General features: G+C 34.4%; 1 long non-coding RNA gene across 1 annotated transcript in view; it reads left to right on the forward strand.

Moving 5' to 3' along the window:
• The window catches only part of LOC135204963 (uncharacterized), a 28,097-nt gene extending 22,097 nt beyond the window's left edge, over positions 1 to 6,000 (forward strand). The window contains exon 3 of the long non-coding RNA XR_010312393.1: positions 5,861 to 6,000. This is a non-coding gene — a long non-coding RNA (uncharacterized LOC135204963). The remainder of the gene's footprint in view (positions 1 to 5,860) is intronic.

A 6,000-nucleotide genomic window follows, 5' to 3' on the forward strand; every position in this document is an offset into this window, starting at 1 on the left:
ATGATCCATGGCTTAACTTAACTTAAATAACATCAAAACTATAGAGGCTAGAGGGCTGCAATTTGGTACGTTTGGATTGGAGGGTGGACGATCAGCATACCAATTTGCAGCCCTCTAGCCTCAGTAGATTTTAAGATCTGAGGGCGGACGGAAAAAGGTACCCCCTCCGTCAGGAGTGATTCCTTCTATCCTTTTCCAAAGGGCAGCAGCTCCTTCGTCAGGAGAATCGTTCAGCTACAAGGAAGGACGTCCTCTCTCTCTCTCTCTCTCTCTCTCTCTCTCTGTGCTCTTTTCTTTTTCAATCCTCAATCCTGTCCCGTTTTCTTTTCTCATATTTTTTTTCTTTTGTTTACATTCTTTTTGCATTGTATTTTTTTCCCATTACTTCCTAGCTAACAGTGGCCATTTGTTTTCCATGACCCTGTGTGTGTGAGAGAGAGAGAGAGAGAGATGAAAGAGGGAGAGAGAGAGAGAGAGAGAGAGAGAGGAGAGAGAGAGAGAGAGAGAGAGAGAGAGAGAGAGAGCTGTCATTATTGAAGGTTGTTGAGCCAACGGTTCTTTAAAGAAGACAAGTTTTCCAACTGCCATGACATGATGCCTTGATTAGTCAAGAATAAATAAGTAAATAGATAAAAGAAAAAATTATTGTGGGCACCGCTTCCCTGTATGTGTGTGTGTGTTTGTGTTTGTATACACGTATATATCCGATTGTATGGATGAATATTCATCATCAAAGTAGCGCTGGTTATGTTGCTACAAGGGTATGCAAATGTGACAGGGCATGGGACGCGTCTTCCGATCGTGTTTGTTACCAATAAACTCACTTTTAAAAAAAGCACCAAAATGACTGAGATTCCATTTTGCCAGACATCGAAAGTTCTGTAAAGGATTATATAACAATTCGTGAGGAAATCTGGCTGATCACTTTATGTTTTCGTGCGTTTATCAGATGTTACAAGGAAAAAAAATAATTAAAATATGATTATTTCATAATTTCTCTCTCTCTCTCTCTCTCTCTCTCTCTGTCACAACTATGGAATATATGGTAAATGTGCATACCTAGATGGATATGAGGATGATTGCAGAGATCTACATCCAAAAATATGCAAAAACCTAAAAGAAGGAAAAGGATGTAAGTTCGACAAAAAATGTAAATATATGCACCTTGTAGCCATGAAACATAATCAAAATAAATAACCAATCAAGTAATAAAATCCAAAATAAGAAAGAAACAACATAAAGAGAGGAATGAAGAATATCAGGTAAAAGAAAAAAGCAAGCCATCAACGAGATATGCAGAGGTGTCAGCAAAAAATTTCAATGCATCAGCTCCAAGATTCTACTCAAGAGATAATAACTGTTTTATTATGCAAGAGGATATTGCAGATATGGAGAAAATTGCAGATTCAGACACAAAATGAATAATTATGATGAAGGAAGAACAAATATTATGGAAAAGTTGGATTTTTTAATGTCAGAATTTCTGGAAATGAAAAAAAGAACAACATACCAGAACAGGAAAGAGACATGGGAAAATCCTTATTATTACAATATAAATGAAGGAGAAAACACGCAAACCATCATAGTGATGAATGCGCAGGGTTAGTTACGAGTAACTCAAAAAGAAAAATAGAGTACTTAGAAGAACTAACCCAAATTGAAAAGAAAATAGATATAACAGAATTATAAGTGAACAACCTGGTATTCCCAAGAGACTGGGAATGATGGATCAAATAAAAGGGTTCCAAACTTATAGATCAGATAGAAAAAAATAGGAATCAAGGGGGAACCGCAATATATGGGAAAGACAAAAAACAAGGAAAAATATATGAGAAATATAGTAACTCAGAATGTGAACTAATAGCGGTAGAATTTGAATCTGAAAAATTAATGAACATAGTAATATATAGACCTCCTAATACTAAAGAGTTTGACTTAATAATAGAAAAATTGGATGATATATGTAGAAATCACAAGCACTGGACTATTCTCCTATCATGGAGACTTCAACTTTAACTTTCCTTTCGTAGACTGGAAAGAACGAATAGGAGATTGTGGATGTACTTATATATTAAAAAGAGAGTAATAGTAGTGCAGAAGATAAGAGGCAATTCGAAAAGCTATTAGATATGCTACTAGAATACAACATTCAACAAATAAATCACCTGCCAAACAAGAAAGGAAAATACTTTAGACCTAGTATTTGTGATCGAGATGAATTATGTTAAAGAAATAATAGTTTATAATGCGAGTATTTCAGACCATAATGTCATAGAATTAACAGTCCATTCCAAAGCAAGTGAAAATAGAGATAAGCAAGAAATGAAAAAGTGGGAAGGATATGGAAAATACAACTTCTACAGTAAAAAATATAAAATGGTCAGAAATAAATGAAGAATTAAACAAAGATTGGGATAAACATTTTGTCGTAAGTGATGACATAAAGGTAAATACGGAGATATTATATAAAATATTAGAGAAAATAGATAAAATATATACCGAAGAAGAAAAGTAAACATCAGTCATGCATACCAAGAGACAGAAGGATCTTGTTCCAGAAAATCAGAAAGTGGAAAAAGGTCTTGCAAAAGAAAAAAATGCATGGAAAGTGATAGAACTAAAAAGTAAGATAGAAAATGCAGAACAAAAGAATATACAATCAAAAGAAAATGAAAAACGGGATTTGGAAGAAAAACCCTATTAAATATCAAGCAAAATCCCAACTATTATACTCATATGCGAAGAAGATGAATAAAAGAAGAATAGAAATAGGCCCTCTAAGAATTGAAGGGAGATTAACGAATGAAAAAAAGGAAATTTGCAACATATTAGCAGAACGATATAAGAGAGAATTCACCCCCCCCTAGAATAGATAATGAAGATAATGATATAGAAGTAAGGGGAAGGGATGAAAATAGTGAATATTTAGCTGATATAGATATTAATGAAGCTGATATTGTGCAGGCTATTAATGAAATTAAAAATGGAGCTCCTGCAGGGCCTGATGGAGTGCCTGCTATTTTGTTAAAGAAAGTAGTTCATTCTATCGCAAAGCCACTTGCAATATTATTAAGACAAAGTGTAGATACAGGCAAGATTTATGATGAGCACAAATTAGCATATATTACCCCTACTTTCAAAAGTGGATCAAGACTAGAGGCAAGTAATTATAGGCCTGTGAGTCTAACATCACATATTATGAAAGTGTATGAAAGGGTAATGAAGAAAAATATTATGAAACATTTAATGAAAATAATTTGTTTAATATAGGACAACATGGTTTCGTACCCGGAAAAAGTACACAAACCCAACTGTTAGTCCACCGTGAGAACATATTCAAAAATATGAAAAGCGGGAAATGAAACAGATGTGGTTAGTTTAGACTTTGCAAAAGCTTTTGACAAAGTAGACCATAATATATTAGCGAAGAAAATTAGAAAACACAATATCGTGGATAAAGTAGGAAGATGGTTAAAAGAATTTTTACACAACAGAAAACAGATAGTTATTGCAAACGATGAGAAAATCGGATGAGGCTAAGGTAATATCCGGTGTGTGCAAGGTACGGTGCTAGCTACAGCTGTTTGTTATTATGATTGCAGACATAGACAGTAATGTTAAGGACTCGGTAGTGAGTAGTTTCGCCGATGACACAAGAATAAGTAGAGAGATTAATTGTGATGAAGATAGGAACGCGCTACAAAGAGACCTTAACAAAGTATATGAATGGGCAGAGGTAAATAGGATGGTATTTAGCTCTGATAAATTTGAATCAATAATTATGGAGACGGAGAAGGAAAGCTATATGTATATTATGGGACCTGATAACGAGACAATCACTAATAAGGAAGCAGTTAAAGACCTTGGTGTGATGTTGAATAGGAACATGTTATGCAATGATCAAATAGCAATTCTGTTGGCAAAATGTAAAGCAAAAATGAAAATGTTGTTACGGCACTTCAAAACAAGAAAAAAGCTGAACACATGATTATGCTTTATAATACGGATGTTCGTAGTCCACTTGAATATTGCAATATGATATGGCCACCCACACTACCAAAGGATATTGCACAAATTGTGTACAAAGGTCCTTTATAGCTAGAATTATAAGAAGTTAAGGATCTTGACTACTGGGAAAGACTACAATCCTTAAAATTATTTAGTCTAGAAAGGAGAAGAGAAGGCTATATGATAATTCAGGCATGGAAACAGATAGAAGGAATTGCCGAAACATATTGGAACTAAAAATATCAGAAAGAGCAAGCAGGGGTAGATTAATAGTGCCCAAACTATACCAGGAAAAATAAGGAAAGCACACAGGACATTAATCCATTACGCACCAGCATCGATAATGCAGCGTTTATTCAATGCGTTGCCAGCTCATCTGAGGAATATATCAGGAGTGAGCGTAGATGTTTTAAGAATAAGCTCGACAAATATCTAAGCTGCATCCCAGACCATCCAAGATTGGAAGATGCAAAATATACCGGAAGATGCATTAGCAACTTTCTGGTAGACATTAGAGGTGCTCACACTGAGGGACCTGGGGCAACCCGAACAAGATGTAAGGTCTGTAAGGTGTAAGGTAAGGTTCCTCTCTCTCTCTCTCTCTCGCCTCTCTCTCTCTCTCTCCTCTCTTAATGTTTTTGAAAAATCTGGCTAAACACTATGGTTCTGTGTTCACAGAAAAAAAATCATTAAAAATTTTATTATTTCATAATTTCTCTCTCTCTCTCTCTCTCTCTCTCTCTCTCTCTCTCTCTCTCTCTCTCTCTCAGTGAGACTCACAAATTATTCATTACCGAGACTAATGGCTTTTACCGCGGATATATCCATTTTTCGTGAATAATTATTAATATTTCCTGGAATCATCACCACGGCTTTGTATTCATAAATCCTTGTATGTATGATTATGTATATATGTATAAACCTGCGTTAGCCGGTTATTGTAAAAAGGAAAATGCAATGTTACGGTCTGTGGTCTCAACGCTATTATATTTTCGTATTTTAAAATATGCAAAATGCTAGGTTCATTTGCTCTCCGGTTTTCGACAATTATGAGGGGAATATATATATAGCTGTTTCACGCTGAAATATTTTTTGCAGGCTGGAATGTTTTTTTTTTGTTTTTTCCCAGGGTGAAATTTTTTTCCCGGCTGCAATTATGTTTTTTATAGACAAATATTTTTTTCGACTTAAATATTTTTTCCAGACTTAAATATTTTTTCCAGACTAAAATGTTTGTTCCAGACTTAAATATTTTTTCCAGACTTAAATATTTTTTCCAGGCTAAAATATTTTTTCCAGACTTAAATGTTTTTTTCCAGAAACTGAAAAATTTTTTTCCAGACACTGAAATATTATTTCCACATTGAAATTTTTTTTCCAAACTGAAATATTTTTTTTCAGACGAAATATTTTTCCAAACACTGAAATATTTTTTCCAGACTAGAATATATTTTTCCAGACCAGGACAACATTTTTTGTTTTTTCCAGATTGAAAAATTAATTCCATATTAAAATATTTTTTCCAGACATGTATTTTTTCCGGACTTAAATATTTTCATTTTTCCAGACTAAAATATTCTTTCCAAACTGAAATATTTTTTCCAGGCTGAAATATATTAATTTTTTCCCAGATTGAAATATTTTTTCCCATACTAAAATATCCTTTTCCAGACACTGAAATATCATTTCCAGACTAAATTATTTTTTATATTTTATCCAGACACTGAAATATTTTTCTCAAGACTGAAATACTTCCCTGAAATAGTATCCCTATTTCCCCAACACCTGAGATATATTCAATTTCCCTAATACTGAGATATTTCCCCTCCTCGCCCGCCCCAAACCCCAAAAGGCCTCGGCGTGGAGACGGTGTGGACAAGATGGTACTTGGGAGTCTCAGCCTATGCCAGAATCAGCCTCCAACGAGACTGAAAGATATAGTTCACATAGGGTGGACGAACTACAGCGCTTGCTTGAACTCCAAAGACTTCA

Source organism: Macrobrachium nipponense, chromosome 48 (assembly GCF_015104395.2).
Source record: "Macrobrachium nipponense isolate FS-2020 chromosome 48, ASM1510439v2, whole genome shotgun sequence".
NCBI classification, from domain to species: Eukaryota; Metazoa; Arthropoda; class Malacostraca; order Decapoda; family Palaemonidae; genus Macrobrachium; species Macrobrachium nipponense.